General features: G+C 47.4%; 1 protein-coding gene across 1 annotated transcript in view; it reads left to right on the top strand.

The window, feature by feature from the left end:
• The window catches only part of MMP17 (matrix metallopeptidase 17), a 167,025-nt gene that overhangs the window by 50,612 nt on the left and 100,438 nt on the right, over positions 1-15,975 (top strand). The window lies entirely within an intron of this gene.

Raw genomic sequence — 15,975 nt, 5'->3', positions numbered from 1 at the left:
TATGCTTTTAAAAAAATAAACAAATCTGTAAACGCCCAGATAACTTATATTAAGAGGCGTTTTATCCATAAAAGGATGTTATAAATTAACACCAGTGTCCCAGACTGCACCACTTCTGAATAAAAAAATATAAGACGGTCAATGCTGAATTGGGACAAAGGGGTGCATCTATTCCAGAGAATGGAGAACAGTGACGTTCCAGGTGTTGTGGATGTTGTCCAACTGTCATCAGCTCCTGCCAACATGACCAGTGCTCAAGGGTGATGGGAGTTGTAGTCCTGCAACTTCTGGAGGACCACAGGTTGCCCAACCACAGAGCCCGCTGGATCAGGTCAATGACCCATCTAGTCCAGCATCCTGTTCTCACAGTGGCTGACTAGATGCCTCTGGGAAACCATCAAACAGGATCCAAGCACAAGAGCAACTTTCCCCTCTTGTGGTTCCCAGGAAGCATTGCTACCTCCAGCTGTGATAGCCCTCTCTTCCAGGAATATCTGTAGTCCTCTTTTAAGGCCACCCAAATTGGGGGCCATCACTGCCTCATGGGGGAGTGAGTTCCATAGTTGACTATGCATTGCATGAAGAAACCCTTTTACCTGTCCTAAATCTTCAGCTTCATTAGATGTCCAAGAGAGGGAGAAGTGCTTTTCTCTACCTAGTCTCTCAACACCACACATAATTTTATAAACTGTCATTTCCCTTCTTATTCACCTTTTCTCTAAACTAAAAAGTCCCAAATGCTGCAACCGTTCTTCATAGGGGAGTTGCTCAGTCCCCCCCCCCCCCGATTATTTAGTCAAATGTGATGGGATTCCAGCTTGCACCAGCCCCTGCAAACATGGCCAATGATCAAAAACAATGGGAGATGTAGCTTTGCATCATTTGGAGGGCCACAGATTCCTTATTCCTAATCTAGTCCGAACATCTGGAAGGCACCAGGTGAGAGAAGCTTGCTGTAGCCATTCTGCCATGCAAGGAATTCTGCAGTTTGTGTAAAGCTTCTTAGAAAACTGGCCAGAGAGAGAGAGAGAGAGAGAGAGAGAGAGAGAGAGAGAGAGAGAGAGAGAGAGAGAGAGCTGCTTTCCATCTCCCTCAAGCCACTGCTTCCTGTTGCATTTTTTAAAACGGCTAATCTGTGAAGTCGAGACAGATAACTCTCTGCTTTCTTGTGACACTCTTGGTTATGTTTCCCTTCCTGCTGTCCCCTGGAGCAACGGCAGAAGAGATTCTCATGCTAAGAAAAGCAGAACCTTGCATTCCCTGGGCTCAGAAAGCATCCTTCGCTGAGGCATCCTCTTGGATCTCTGTCTGTTTAGAGAATACACAGGAGGCTGATGACCGGCGTATGTGTGTGCAAGAGCTTTAAGGAACGTGCCATCATACCTGGCACCCGGGCTTCTGCAATGCAGGATTATTCATATGGGCAATTCTGATGTTATGTCTTTGTGTCCCCCTTTGGCAGATCAACTGCTGCTGTTCAAAATGCTTTTAGACATGCACTTAACCCGCAGCACTGGCAACAATGCCTGGGACATGAACTAATTATTCTAGATTACCACCATTATCTAGGGGCTTTGGCAGAATTTCCACTTTTGGCACATGCCAGTGGGCTTTCTTCATGCATCTCATTTTCCCTCTTCCAAGGCTTTAACCAGCTGCTGGCTTCCTCTTCTCCTGTTAGGGTCTGTGACTTTTGAATGGCAGGGCTCCTCTTAATTTTGTTTCATGCTTTTATTTACAAATAAATCTATCCTGCCTAATTTTGTAAGGAAGTGGCATCCACATCAGTTAACAGAATGCTACAAAACAGATAACCAGGTAACAGACCCCAAATTAAACCCAGCCGCATGGCTGAAATATTGAATCCCAAAGCAGCCATTGAATAAACAAGGAATGCGAGAGAATAGGATGTTGCCTTATATTGAGTCCGACAATTGGTCTATCTAGCTCAGTATTCTCTACACTGACTGGCAGAGGCTCTCCAAGGTGTCATACAAGGGACAATCCTAGATCTATCTCAGGGCGACAGGGCTTGAACCTGGGACCTTTTGCCTAGAGCACAGAACTCTAGAGTGAAGAGGGACACCAAGGGTTATCTAGTCCAACCCTCTGCAATGCAGGAATCAGAGCTAAATAATCCCTGACAGATGGTCATGTCTAAATAGCTCCACTGAAGGAGAGCCCACCACTTCCTGAGGTACGTTCCACTGTCAAACAGCTCTTCCCATCAGGAAATTCTTCCTGGTATTTAGTTGGAATCTCCTTTCTCATAACTTGAAGCCATTGGTTCGAGTCCTGGCCTCCAGAGCAGGAGAAAAGAAGCTTGTTCCATTTCCCATGCAATTTAGCCCTTTAGATCTTCGAAGGTGGCTATCATAGCTCCTCTCAGTCTCCTCTTTTCCAGGCTAAACATACCCAGATCCCTCAACTGTTCCTCATAAGGCTTGCTTTCCATACCCTTGATCATCTTGGACGCCTTCCTCTGCCCACATTCCAGCTTGTCAAGATCCTTCTTAAACTGTGGTGCTCAGAACTGGACACAGGACTCCAGATGCGGTCTGACCAAGGCAAAATATTACTATTATGTCCCTTGATCTGGACCCTATGCTTTCACTGGTGCAGACTGAAACTGCATTAACTTTTACTGCTGCTGCATCACACTGCTGACTCAGCTTAAGCTTGTTTTCTACGAAGCAAGTGCTCTACCCGTGAGTTGTTGCCTCCCCAGCAAAAGAAAAGAAAACATAGGAAATTGCCATATACTAAAACAGACCATGTAGGGACGCGGGTGGCGCTGTGGGTAAAAGCCTCAGCGCCTAGAGCTTGCTGATCGAAAGGTCGGCGGCTCGAATCCCCGCAGCAGGTGCGCTCCCATTGTTCAGTCCCAGCGCCTGCCAACCTAGCAGTTCGAAAGCACTCCCGGGTGCAAGTAGATAAATAGGGACCGCTTACTAGCGGGAAGGTAAACGGCGTTTCCGTGTGCGGCTCTGGCTCACCAGAGCAGCGATGTCACGCTGGCCACGTGATCCGGAAGTGTCTCCGGACAGCGCTGGCCCCAGGCCTCTTGAGTGAGATGAGCGCATAACCCTAGAGTCTGTCAAGACTGGCCCGTACGGGCAGGGGTTCCTTTACCTTTACCTAAAACAGACCATGGGACGCAGGTGGCGCTGTGGGTTAAACCACAGAGCCTAGGGCTTGCCGATCAGAAGGTCGGCAGTTCGAATCCCCACGACAGGGTGAGCTCCTGTTGCTTCGTCCCTGCTCCTGCCAACCTAGCAGTTCAAAAGCACGTCAAAGTGCAAGTAGATAAATAAGTAGCACTCCAGCGGGAAAGTAAACGACGTTTCTGTGCACTGCTCTGGTTTCTCCAGAAGCGGCTTAGTTATGCTGGCCACATGACCCAGTAGCTGTACACTGGGTCCCTTGGCCAATAAAGCGAGATGAGTGCTGCAACCCCAGAGTCGTCCAGGACTGGACCTAATGGTCAGGGATCCCTTTACCTTTACCTAAAGCAGACTATGGATCAACTATACTGAGCTAGATGTAGTTCTTTTCCTCCCTCATTTAGTCCCCACAGCAACCCAGTTTAGGCTGAGAGGCAGTGCTTGTCCCAAGGTCACCCAGTCAGTTTCGTGGGTGAATGTGGATTCGAACTCTGATCTCCCAGGTCCAAAACTCTAACCACTGCACCACATTTGAAAGAACCTCCACGCAGCCCATGGTGTTGTTATACGGGCAGAAGGTGAGCCAAACTCCCGAATGAAACACCATGAAACGATTCTCTTGTAGCGCAATTGCACTTTTTAAGAAAAGAAGATGTCATTTGTCTGGCCCTGTGGTGTCCTGGGAATTGAGGCGAGATGGCTGTGCGGAAAAGGATTTGTGGACAGTACAGCAGCGTGTGGGAAAGGGAGCTGCCGTGTGCTGCTGAGCAAATGAGCCGAAAGCAGGACAGACACAGGGGACACAGCTGGTTGGCTTTCATTTGAGCGAGCGGGTGGGTTGGTTGGTGTCTCTGTACATGAGCACAAGCGCGAGAGAGAGAACAAATTATTTTCATTTTTCTTTCACTTGAGAGGCTCTGCTTGGCCTAATTGGCAGGGGAAGCGGCCGCCGCTGGGATTCCACTGACCATCAGTTGGCGCTGATGAAACTCCTCCTTTCAGTGGGAGCAGAGGCACCCGAGGACTCATTTCTCTGCCTCCGCTGCTTCTCGGGATCAACTCCCTCCAGCGAGGTGATGCTTCGTTCCCTCCAAATGGCGGCTTTCCCTAGAAGGGAGCCAAGGCTGAGATAGAGCTAATTGAAGAAAAATCCCATGGCAGGCCGCAGAAGAGACAGAGTGCTGTGTGTCAAAGAGGTTTGAAGGAGATAATACTCTCTTCCCAACATGCCAGTAGCTGAAGGTTTAAAATCCTCGCCTTCTGCCACGGGAATCTTTTCTTTCACTGCTATTCAGACAAATGACGGAGCAGAGGGAATCTTTGCCTCCTATCCTAAAATGTTCTATAGAGCATTTATTTAACTCAAAGGGGGTTTTCTTTTTCTTTTCTTTTTTATAAAAAGGTTCTTCGTTTGTGGATAGTTCAGTCAGTAGAGCATGAGGCGCTTAATCTCGGGGTAGTGGGTTTGAGCCCCACGTGAGGCAAAAGATTCCTGAATTGCAGGCAGTTGGAGTAATTGACCCTTGCGGTCCCTTCTGACGCTACAATTCTGTGATTCTGTTTAATATTTCTAATCCTGCCTTTGTTAAGTTGGGGTTCAAGGTGGCTTCCAGCATTAAAAAAACAATTCATTATAAAATGCAAAGGAATGAAAACAAATGAGTTAAAAGCAATACAGTGGTACCTCGGGTTACAAGCGCTTCAGGTTACAGACTCCACTAACCCAGAAATAGTGCTTCAGGTTAAGAACTTTGCTTCAGGATGAGAACAGAAATCGTGCTCTGGCGGCGCGGCAGCAGCAGGAGGCCCCATTAGCTAAAGTGGTGCTTCAAGTTAAGAACAGTTTCAGGTTAAGAACGGACCTCCGGAACGAATTAAGTACTTAACCCGAGGTACCACAGTAGTTCAAATACAATAAAACACATCAAAAAAACAGCATTATAGTATGGTTTGCCCAGGGATCAGGATCCCCTGCACCTTAGTTGCCAAAGGCCTGTCTGAATGGGGAGGTCTGCTGCTGGAAAGATGACAAGGAGGGATCCAGTCTAACCTCTCTTGGGAGGGAAATCCAGAATCTGGGAGCAGCCACAGAAAAGGCTTTCTCTTGTGTCACCACTAACTGTGCCTCTGATGTTGAGGGGCTTAGCACCAGGGCAGGTTCATAAAGGGGTATACAGTCTTTCAGGTAACTTGGGCCCAAGCCATATGACTACAGTGGTACCTCAGGTTAAGTACTTAATTTGTTCTGGAGGTCCATACTTAACCTGAAACTGTTCTTAACCTGAAGCACCACTTTAGCTAATGGGGCCTCCTGCTGCTGCCGCACTGCCGGAGCACGATTTCTGTTCTCATCCTGAAGCAAAGTTCTTAAGCTGAAGCACTATTTCTGGGTTAGCGGAGTCTGTAACCTGAAGCGTATGTAACCTGAAGCATATGTAACCTGAGGTACCACTGTATAGGTCATGGGTAGGCAAGCTAAGGCCTGGGGGCCGGATCCAGCCCAATCACCTTCTAAATCCAGCCCACGGATGGTCCGGGAATCAGCGTGTTTTTACATGAGTAGAATGTGTCCTTTTATTTTAAATGCATCTCTGGGTTATTTGGCATAGGAATTTGTTCATCGCCCCCCCCCCCAAAAAAAATAGTCTGGCCCCCCCCACAAGGTCCAAGGGGCAGAGGGCCGGCCCCCTGCTGAAAAAGTTTGCTGACCCCTGCTATAGGTCACAACCATCACTTGGAATTGTGTCTAGAAACAGACTGGTAGCCTGGGAAGTTGCTTTAACAGATGTCCTTTCCCAGTTCTGACCTCAGAGCATGGAAATCTTGCATTGGCTGGCCACATGCTACAAGGCCAAGTTCAGGGTCCTTGTGTTAATATACAAGGCCATTTGCCAACTTGGACCCGAGATACCTTCAGGTCTGCTTGATGACTTACGTATATCCCTACCCAACCACCAAGGTTTTGGGAGGAATCACTGCTAGTGGACCCCAGTGGGTCAGACACACAGCTCATTTCCACCAGGATTGTGAGTTCAGCATACCCTCCAACATTTCCATGATGAAAATAGGGACATCCTATTCAATAATAATAATAATAATAATAATAATATTTATTGTTTATACCCCATCCATATGACAGAGTTGCCCCAGCCACTATGGGAGGCGTCCAACGTATATAAAAACATAATAAAACATTAAACTTTTTTTTAAAAAAAACCTTCCCTGTACAGGGCTGCCTTCAGATATCTTCTAAAGGTTGTAAAATTTCTTATCTCCTTGGCTCGGGGGTCGCGTAACTCCATACCCTCCAATGAAAATAAGGGCGTGGCGCTGTGGGTTAAACCACAGAGCCTAGGACTTGCCGATCAGAAGGTCGGTGGTTCGAATCCCCACAACGGGGTGAGCTCCCGTTGCTCGGTCCCTGCTCCTGCCAACCTAGCAGTTCAAAAGCACATCAAAGTGCAAGTAGATAAATAGGTACCGCTCCGGCGGGAAGGTAAACGGCGTTTCCGTGTGCTGCTCTGGTTCTCCAGAAGCGGCTTAGTCATGCTGGCCACATGACCCGGAAGCTGTATGCCGGCTCCCTCGGCCAATAAAGCGAGATGAGCGCCGCAACCCCAGAGTCGGTCACGACTTGACCTAATGGTCAGGGGTCCCTTTACCTTTACCTAACATGCCTCCAACATTTCTCTGATGGAAATAGGGATGTCCTAAGGAAAAGCGGAACATTCTGGAATCAAATCAGAAACCAGGATGGCTTCTCTAAATCAGGGACTGTCCCTGGAAAATAGGGACACTTGGACAGTCTGGTTCAGTACTTTGGTCTCAATTCTGCAGAACTCCTTCCTGGATGAGTTCAGACAGGCCCCCTCCCTGTTCAACTTTCAGCGCTCAGTGAAGACTTTCCTTTATTTTTGCAGGAGGCATTTGAAATAAGCTTTTTCCTATGATGTATGGCTATATTCTGCTTGTAGGGGGCAACATACTGGGAATTGCAATTGGGGAGCATGGGTGTGGCTGGTGGGCTTCCAATAGATGGGATCCCGGACTTGATGTGTCTTTGGTTTGATCCATTTGGGTTTTCCTCATGCTTCTCTCGAAGGAAGGGGGACTTAAAATCCAATAAATAAAACATCCAGAAGCGTTAGCCACAAATTACTATTTGCAGTTCTGGGTAGTAAACAGCTGTCAGTATTCAATGCAGAGTCAATACAGTTCCTTTCACTAGGCACATTATAATTATTCTTTAAATTCCTTTTGCTTAGGTATCTCTCTCTCTCCCCCACCCCATTTTTTTAATTCCTGCAATAAATTGTATGTTCCCATTTCCACTACCGCTTTCTCTTGTTTACAGTCGAACCGCTCCTGGGTTGAATAATTTACAAAATAGCTGTCTCCCCGAACATAAGTAATGCCGGCCGTATGTAGGATGAGGAGAGGAAGGAACGTACAAATTACAGGCTGCAGGCAGCTCAGCAGAGAATGGGACTGAATAAGCAACGCCTGTGATTCTCAGTTGCACAAAAGTGCAAGGTCAGTTTGCGTGACAGCCGCCTCATCCCTTGTCGTAGGGGGCAGACCTGTGCGCTGTGACGTCAGCCTCACATCCTTGCGCAAGCAGCATACATAAATGAAACATAACCGGTACAGATCCAGGTCTTTGCTGCAACTGCCTCCTGGCAAATGGGTAATTGGCTTTGACGCCACAGCGCTCCTTGGCTGTGCTTTGGCAACCCTGACTGCTGTTGGCTTAGTTGTCAATGTGCTGCCTGCATCATCATCATCACCACCACCATTTATTATTTATACCCTGCCCATCTGGCTGGGTTTCCCCAGACACTCTGGGCAGCTTCCAGCAAAATATTAAAATACAGTGGTACCTCGGGTTACAGACGCTTCAGGTTACAGACTCGGCTAACCCAGAAATAGTACCTCAGGTTAAGAACTTTGCTTCAGGATGAGAACAGAAATCGTGCGGCAGGATAGCAGCGGGAGGCCCCATTAGCTAAAGTGGTACCTCGGGTTAAGAACAGTTTCAGGTTAAGAATGGACCTCCAGAACAAATTAAGTTCTTAACCCGAGGTACCACTGTACAATAATTCATCAAATATTAAAAGCTTCCCTAAACAGGGCTGCCTTCAGATGTGTTCTAAAAGTCAGATAGTTGTTTATTTTTTTGACATCTGGTGGGAGGGCTATCCACAGGGAGGGCGCCACTACCGAGAAGGCCCTCTGCCTGGTTCCCTGTAACTTTGCTTCTTGCAGTGAGGGAATCGCCAGATGGCCCTTGGAGAAGGACCTCAGTGTCTGGGCTGAGTGACGGAGGTGGAGACGCTCCTTCAGGTACACTGGGCCGAGGCAGTTTAAGTCTTTAAAGGTCAGCACCAACACTTTGAATTGTGCCCGGAAATGTAGTTGGATCCAATGTAGGTCTTTCGGGACCGGTGTTATATGGTCTCAACGACCACTGCAGGTGCTAGTGTGCCCCAAAGCACTTTCTGGGACACCCACTAATGGTCTCAGTGAAATATATCTTCGAGAATCCACAATGCAATGTACAGACTCAGCCTTCGCCTATGTTGAACATGCACATATTGCTTAAACATTTCTTCTTTTCATGGGATGCCAAGTTTGGACAACTGCCCGCCCTTTTGTAATGAACAGAGGTGTAAAAAGTTTCTCTCTGTGAGTGATTGTGGTTGGTGTGTAGGTGCTTTTCCTTCCCACCGTTGATGGGTGGCTGGTGTAGGGGCATCCCCACACCATTTCGTGGTGCAGTCTCTTTTTCTGTTCTTTGGTTGTGGCAGCCATTTTGAGTTATGCCATGCCTCCATGGCAGCCATTTTGCTTGACGCCGCGCCGCACCCTCCCAGGGGCCATATTTGCATCCTACAAATATGAAATGCCTTGTATATGTCTCAGTTACTTGAGCAATTGTACCATTAGAATTTGACAAGTATAAATCCCTTAATGTTCTTCAATCACCAATTAAAAATGCATCCCATGTCATAGAGAGAGAGCCGCAAGCTGCCTCGGCTTATGGAACCTCTAATACATCTTTGTTTTTGCCGGTTGGGAAAATAGGGGTGGAAAAAACCAAGTTGAAATGGAAACTGTCAACACTGAAGTAAACAAAGCAAGGTTTTATTATGTGGGCTCAGAAAGCGTATGCGGACCTCAACGCGATCATGCCAAAACAGGTGGAACTCATATTTTTAGGCAGAAAGCTCAGAAAATAAATATTCCTATAATGCAATTAAGGGCTACCAATAAATTTGGATGTTTGAATAAGTTTATAATAACACTGAACTTGTCAACAGTTTATCTTCAACCTGGTACATATTCCACTTTCCTTCCCGGAAGCCATGTATCTTTTAGAGTGTGATCAGACAAATGCATTTGACTTCCACTAGCATTTTTAGGAGTATCTCATTTACTTAAAAGCAAGAGGTACATGAAATAAATACAGTGGTACCTCAGGTTACATACGCTTCAGGTTACAGCCTCCGCTAACCCAGAAATAGTGCTTCAGGTTAAGAACTTTGCTTCAGGATGAGAACAGAAATCGTGCTTCGGCGGTGCAGCAGCAGCAGGAGGCCCCATTAGCTAAAGTGGTGCTTCAGGTTAAGAACAGTTTCAGGTTAAGAACGGACCTCCGGAACGAATTAAGTACTTAACCCGAGGTACCACTGTACCAGTAAGCTACTCCCAGTCTGCTCCCACTCTCATAGTTAGGTGTGCATAGGACTAGAACTTTACACCTGGGGTGACAATTTATTATTAATTTATTTGAAGTTCTTTTTAAACAAAAATTCCAGCCCCCAGCCCCCCCCCCAATTTTTTGCACCCAGAGCCGCTTCAACAACAACAACAACAGTCCCTGCCCTCAAGTTTACCAGTTAGAAAGATTAAACCCACAAGGAACCAGAAGGGTGGGATGAGGAAATGTAGTTACTGAGTTACAAAGTTTGTGTTCAGAGTCAGATGGCACAGTGGATCAGTGCATTTGGCTGTTAACCAGAAGGTTGGTGGTTTGAGCCCAGCTAGGGACAGCTGTGAGATGTGGGTGGTGCTGTGGGTTAAACCACAGAGCCTAGGGCTTGCCGATCAGAAGGTCAGCGGTTCAAATCCCTGCCACAGGGTGAGCTTCCGTTGCTCGGTCCCACCTCCTGCCAACCTAGCAGTTCAAAAGCATGAAGTTCAAGTAGATAAATAGGTACCGCTCTTGCGGGAAGGTAAACGGCGTTTCCGTGCGCTGCTCTGGCTTGCCAGAAGCGGCTTAGTCATGCTGGCCACATGACCCGGAAGCTGTACGCCGGCTCCCTCGGCCAGTAAAGCGAGATGAGCGCCGCAATCCCAGAGTCGTCCACAACTGGACCTAATGGTCAGGGGTACCTTTACCTTTAGGGACAGCTGTGGCTGGATTCCCACATTGCAACGGGTTGGAGTAGATGGCCCTTGCGGTCCCATCTAACTCTACATTTCTATGACTCTAAGTTCTCCATAAGGCCAGCCAGAAGGAAAACGGTTTAAGGAAGGGACGCACACCGAGAGCTGCTACTCCAGGCATAGGCAAACTCTGTCCCTCCAGATGTTTGGGACTACAATTCCCATCATCCCTGACCACTGGTCCTATTAGCTAGGGATGATGGGAATTGTAGTCCCAAACATCTGGAGGGCCGGAGTTTCCCTATGCCTGTGCTACTCCTTCGGCAGAGTGGATGGAGTGCCCCTTCTCTCCCTCAGCAGCAGCCTGATGGGAGGGCTGCTTCCGGATGGCAGTTGCTGGACGGAGGAACCTGATGGAGATGGCTTCTCAGCAGAGCAGAGAAGCAAAACCTCCAAAGAAAGAGAGTCCACCGCCTTCTAAGGGAGTCTGTTGCCCTGTTGAACAGCTTTTGCCATCGGAAAGCTCTTCCTATTGTGCGTTGGAATCTTCTATTGTCATTTTGATCCATTAGTTTGGGTCCGATCCTCTGGAGCAGTGGAAAACAAGCTCGCTCCTTCTTCCATGTGTTGCAGCCCTTCAGGTATTTGAAGATGGCTACCACATTACCTTCAGTCTTCTCTTTTCCAGGTTCTTCTCCCCACCTTTGCCCATGGAAATTAATTTCTTAGAAGAGCTATGAAATTGGAGGGTTTGCAGGTTGAATGATGCTCCTCTGTGCTTTTGTGGTATGTTTGTTCTAGTTTGTCCATTTTCAAATAATCCATTAGTTTGTTTTAGTTGGCGGCCTTGCCTTCATCTTGCAGGAGCAACATGGATGGCTTGATTCCTAAATCTGAATCAAACACCTTCAGGCACCATAATTTGATTATGCATTCGCTATTATTTGTGCTCATGATTGTGTCAGGGCACTCATACACCATCCATATTTAACACTTCTTCCACCTGCAAAGTTTTTTGGGATGGGCATACTGTTTTGTTTCCTATTGGTTCATACCCCGTATCTGCCTGCTGAAATCCCATATCATTTATACCAGAAATATTCTGGTGCTTATTTTGTTGTGGTGGGCGGGGCCAGAGACAAAAGTGGGTGGAGCAACAGTTACTTTGCATGGTAAGTTACATTCCAGTTATGTGAATGCCAGAGGTTCACACACACACACACACACACACACACACACACACACACACTGCCTCCATCCCTCATTCAGATAAACAAGATGTCTTATAGTTTGAAGATACTCTTGCATCTCACCACAATCTCAGAAAAGTGAGAGATTCCAGGGGTTCCAGGTGCTACCCAGGGTTTGTGTTTCCTTTTGGAAATGAGGCACAGTAGAGACTGTGGTGTCTTTAGGATAAATGGTTTATTTACACACATATATAGAACCTGAGCCTGTGATAGAGGGGCTCACAGGGCTAACACCCCAAAAAAGAGTCCTGTTTCTCCCATAGCCACAGCCTTGCATTCGAACACAGATCTGGCATGGTGTTCTCTCTCTCTCTGCTTGCTGCTTTCCTTCTAGCTCACATCGCTGCTCACCCTCAACTCTAAGCTCTGGACCTCTGAGCTTTCCCCTAGCCAGGAAACTAGCTTGGTTTGATTAGATTAGATTTTCACACTTACTGGATCCAGAGATTAAAGGGGTCTGGCACCCATCTTAACACCCAAAACTCATATTCCAGGCTAGCAGAGTCACCAGAAGTGGGCCTACAGCAGGGCTAGTTAAGGGGTCAGCCTGGGAAGAGTCTCCAGAGACAAGCCAAGAGGCATGGAAGGCGCCATGAACCCCCTGGCCCTGAGGTTTCCCGGGTTAGAGGTCTTTGGAAAGGTTAGGTGTCTTTGGAAAGACCCTCTGCCAGAGACCCTAAGAGACAGACAGTGCCAACAATATGGAGCTTAAGGAGTTTTTAGTGTGACTTGACGCCCAGGATATCAAGATCCTTTCGTTTCCCCACAAGTTTTCCTTCTCTCTTTCCCTGTTCCCTTGATGTCTCTATTCTTCCACTCTTTCCACTGCATCAGCTCCCCGGTTGGCCTTTGGGGATTACAAGGCATATCAATCCAAAAGAGGCAGGTAACTTTTTAGCCAGTGGATTGCCTCAAATTGCACCTCTCCCTTGCTAGGCATCCTAGGGATGAAGATTGATTGGTAACCAATGATTTATATTCTAGGATTCCTTCTTGGTGCACCTGCAGTATGTAAACCAATTAACTCCTAACCGCTTTCCTGTCCCCCTTAGAAATAACAAGGGTGCTGCTGCCCAGACCGGTTTTCTACATCTCATCACTGCTGTCCCTTCCCATTAAGCCTCCCTCCTTTGTGCACCTGGCTGGACAAAGCTTGCTGCTTCCAAGGAACTGTCCCCCCCCCCCAAAGCCTTGCTTTTTGCCATCATGCAGTTGGGAAAGAGCCGGGACTCAGGGGCGGGGCAGCAGCCTCACACAGAGAGCCCCCAGGTGCAATCCCAGGCATCTCCAGGCAGGACTGAGAAAGACCCCTTCCTCTAATTCAAGGGAGTCTCTGCCAGTCAGTGTAGGCAATACTGAGCAAGATGGAGCAGTGGGCCTTGACTCAGCATCAGGCAGTTTTCTTTGTGTACCCATGTTGAGGAGAAGGACAATAGCTTAATGGTAGAGAATCTGCTTTGTGTCAGGAACGAGCCGGCAGTAAATCACACTTCTCAAGTTGGAGTTAACTACAGTGGGACCTCGGGTTACATATGCTTCAGGTTACATACGCTTCAGGTTACAGACTCCACTAACCGAGAAATAGTGCTTCAGGTTAAGAACTTTGCTTCAGGATGAGAACAGAAATCGTGCTCCGGCAGCGCGACGGCAGCAGGAGGCACCATTAGCTAAAGTGGTGCTTCAGGTTAAGTACAGTTTCAGGTTAAGAACGGACCTCCGGAACGAATTAAGTACTTAACCCGAGGTACCACTGTATTAGCAAGAACAACATCTGCACAGACTTGGCTTGAGTGTTGGGCCTGATGAGCGTAGCAGCTCATTCCCAGTAGGTCTTACAGCATGGATCAGTTGCCAAGACTGAAAGTCCTTGCCCTCCCCCCAGCCTTCTAACTCCCTTCCTTTCCCAAGCAACCAGAGACTGCGCCTGAGTGAAGCCAACCTCTCCTCTGCCCTTTTCATGCCTCTTCTGGTTCTGAGAGACCAAGGGAGAAGGTGAGCTTATTGCAGCAGGAGCAGGAGATACCCATGCCTCCCCAGCAGGCGGACTCCTCTCTGCCTCTTGGCCTCCCTCCTCTCCTGCTTCAGCTTCTGCCTTTGAGTCTGGACTTCTCTTTGCCACAGACTCTCACAGACACCCTGTTACCTTTTCAGCTTCCGACCTCTCCTCTTCCCAATCTTCAGCCAGTCCCAAGTTCAGTCCCAAGCATCTCCAGGTGGGGCTGGGGAAGCCACTAGCCATTGCTGACCTAGATGGAATGATGGTCTGACTTGGTAATACTGCTCCTTATGTACCTGTCAGAGGGGGAGGAAGAAGCAGAGGAAAACAGGAACTTGGTTCATTCACACCACGAAAGTGAGATAAGCCCTTCTCGCTCTGGATTGCTGACTGTAAGTTTTCACAGCAGCACAGAGATGAAGGAGCAGGAGGCAGGTGGTAGTAGAGGGTTGGATTCAACTACAGAGGAGGAGGAATTGGCTGCACCTGAGTCTCCAAGAAGCAGGAGGCGGAGCGAGCAATTAGACCAGCAGGAAGCGGGGGCAGGCTTGGCGTATATCTGGCCTTGGAAGGGGCTGGAAGCCAGTCGAGTCAACTGATTCTGACAGTGGGATATGAGTTGTGGGAAGCTCGGATTGCTGAAAGCCTGTTGTTGATAGTAAACCTCAACCAGTCGAACTGCCAGTGTGTCGTGTCTTGTGTGGGAGAGGTGATAAACCTGATAGTACCTTGGACACCTGGATAGCTCAGTCGGTAAAGCATGAAGAGGAGTATGGATTTGATATCCCGCTTTATCACTACCCGAAGGAGTCTCAAAGCGGCTAACATTCTCCTTTCCCTTCCTCCCCCACAACAAACACTCTGTGAGGTGAGTGGGGCTGAGAGACTTCAGAAAAGTGTGACTAGTCCAAGGTCACCCAGCAGCTGCATGTGGAGGAGCGGGGAAGGGAACCATAATCTCAGAAGCAACTCATAATCTCAGGGTTGTCGGTTTGAACCCTATACCGGGTTCCCGCCTTGCAGGGGGGTTAGACTAGATGTCCCTTACAGTCCCTTCCAACTCCAGGATTCTATGAATATTGAGATTTTTCACCTGAGCAGGACATTTAGAATCCATTTGTAATTTGAATTACAAAGAAAAGCTGCCCCTTGCTTGGCTTGTCAGCTTTCCTTAAGTTTCCCCCCCCCCCAAACAAAAATGACTTGATCAGTAGCCAGATGTGCAAGCAACTGGGTTAATTAATTAATTAATTGCATTTATATACCGCTCAAGGTGGTGTATGTGGCTCACCCCCAGCTCATTTAACCCCCACAGCAACCCTGTGAGTTAGGTTAGTCTGTGAGCAAGTGTCTGCCCCAAGGTCACCCAGTGAGCTTCATGGCTGAGTGCAGATTTGAACCCTGGTCTACCAGGTCCTAGTCCGATTCTCCAACCACTACATCAAGTTGACTCTGACGCTGGCACCAAAATGGTACTTGGAGGGATACTTCCTCCAATACTGGAACAAGTACATAGGTATCGTGACCAACAGCCACGATAGCCTGATCTTCCACGAATTTGCCTAATCTTCTTTTAATTATTTGCTTTACTCATTTAGCAAGATTTATATTCTACTTAATTTTTTTTAAAAAAATTAACTCTCAGGATATTTTGCATGATGATATAAAATATTCATTAAGAATAGTAATAAAAGCAGAAGATTAATAAAATCATCAAAATATAGATTTTAAAAACAAATGTGCATAATAAGAAGTGTCTGGGTAGGCTTGCTGGAACAAAAAAGAAAACATGATGAGAACAGGTGTTGAAAACTGTGCAGTTCATGTGTCTGCCTAATATCAATAGGCAGGGAGTTCCAAGGGAGTTCCAAATAATAGGGGTCGCCACGCTAAAAGATTGGTTTCTTCAGAATTGCAGAACGAACATTATGTGGCACTTGTAAAAGATGGTTTTGATGGGAGCCGCGGTGTTTTAAAACATCGCTAATCCTTCTGAGCAGCTATCATCTGAAGCAGCATAAATCCTCTTTCAGCCTGATCCTTTATTCAATGGGCCTTATTTCCCTAGCTGAGTGTGCCTTGGGAATTGTGGCATAAATAAAGAAATAGATGCAGGCATTGAGAGGCCTTTTGGTCTCCTTTATTGCTTCAGGACAATGAAAGGCTTTGTCTGTTT

The sequence above is a fragment of the Podarcis muralis genome, chromosome 16 (genome assembly GCF_964188315.1).
Source record: "Podarcis muralis chromosome 16, rPodMur119.hap1.1, whole genome shotgun sequence".
NCBI classification, from domain to species: Eukaryota; Metazoa; Chordata; class Lepidosauria; order Squamata; family Lacertidae; genus Podarcis; species Podarcis muralis.
The sequence above is the reverse complement of the archived record's forward strand: the minus strand, read 5'-3'. Positions and strand labels throughout refer to the sequence as shown.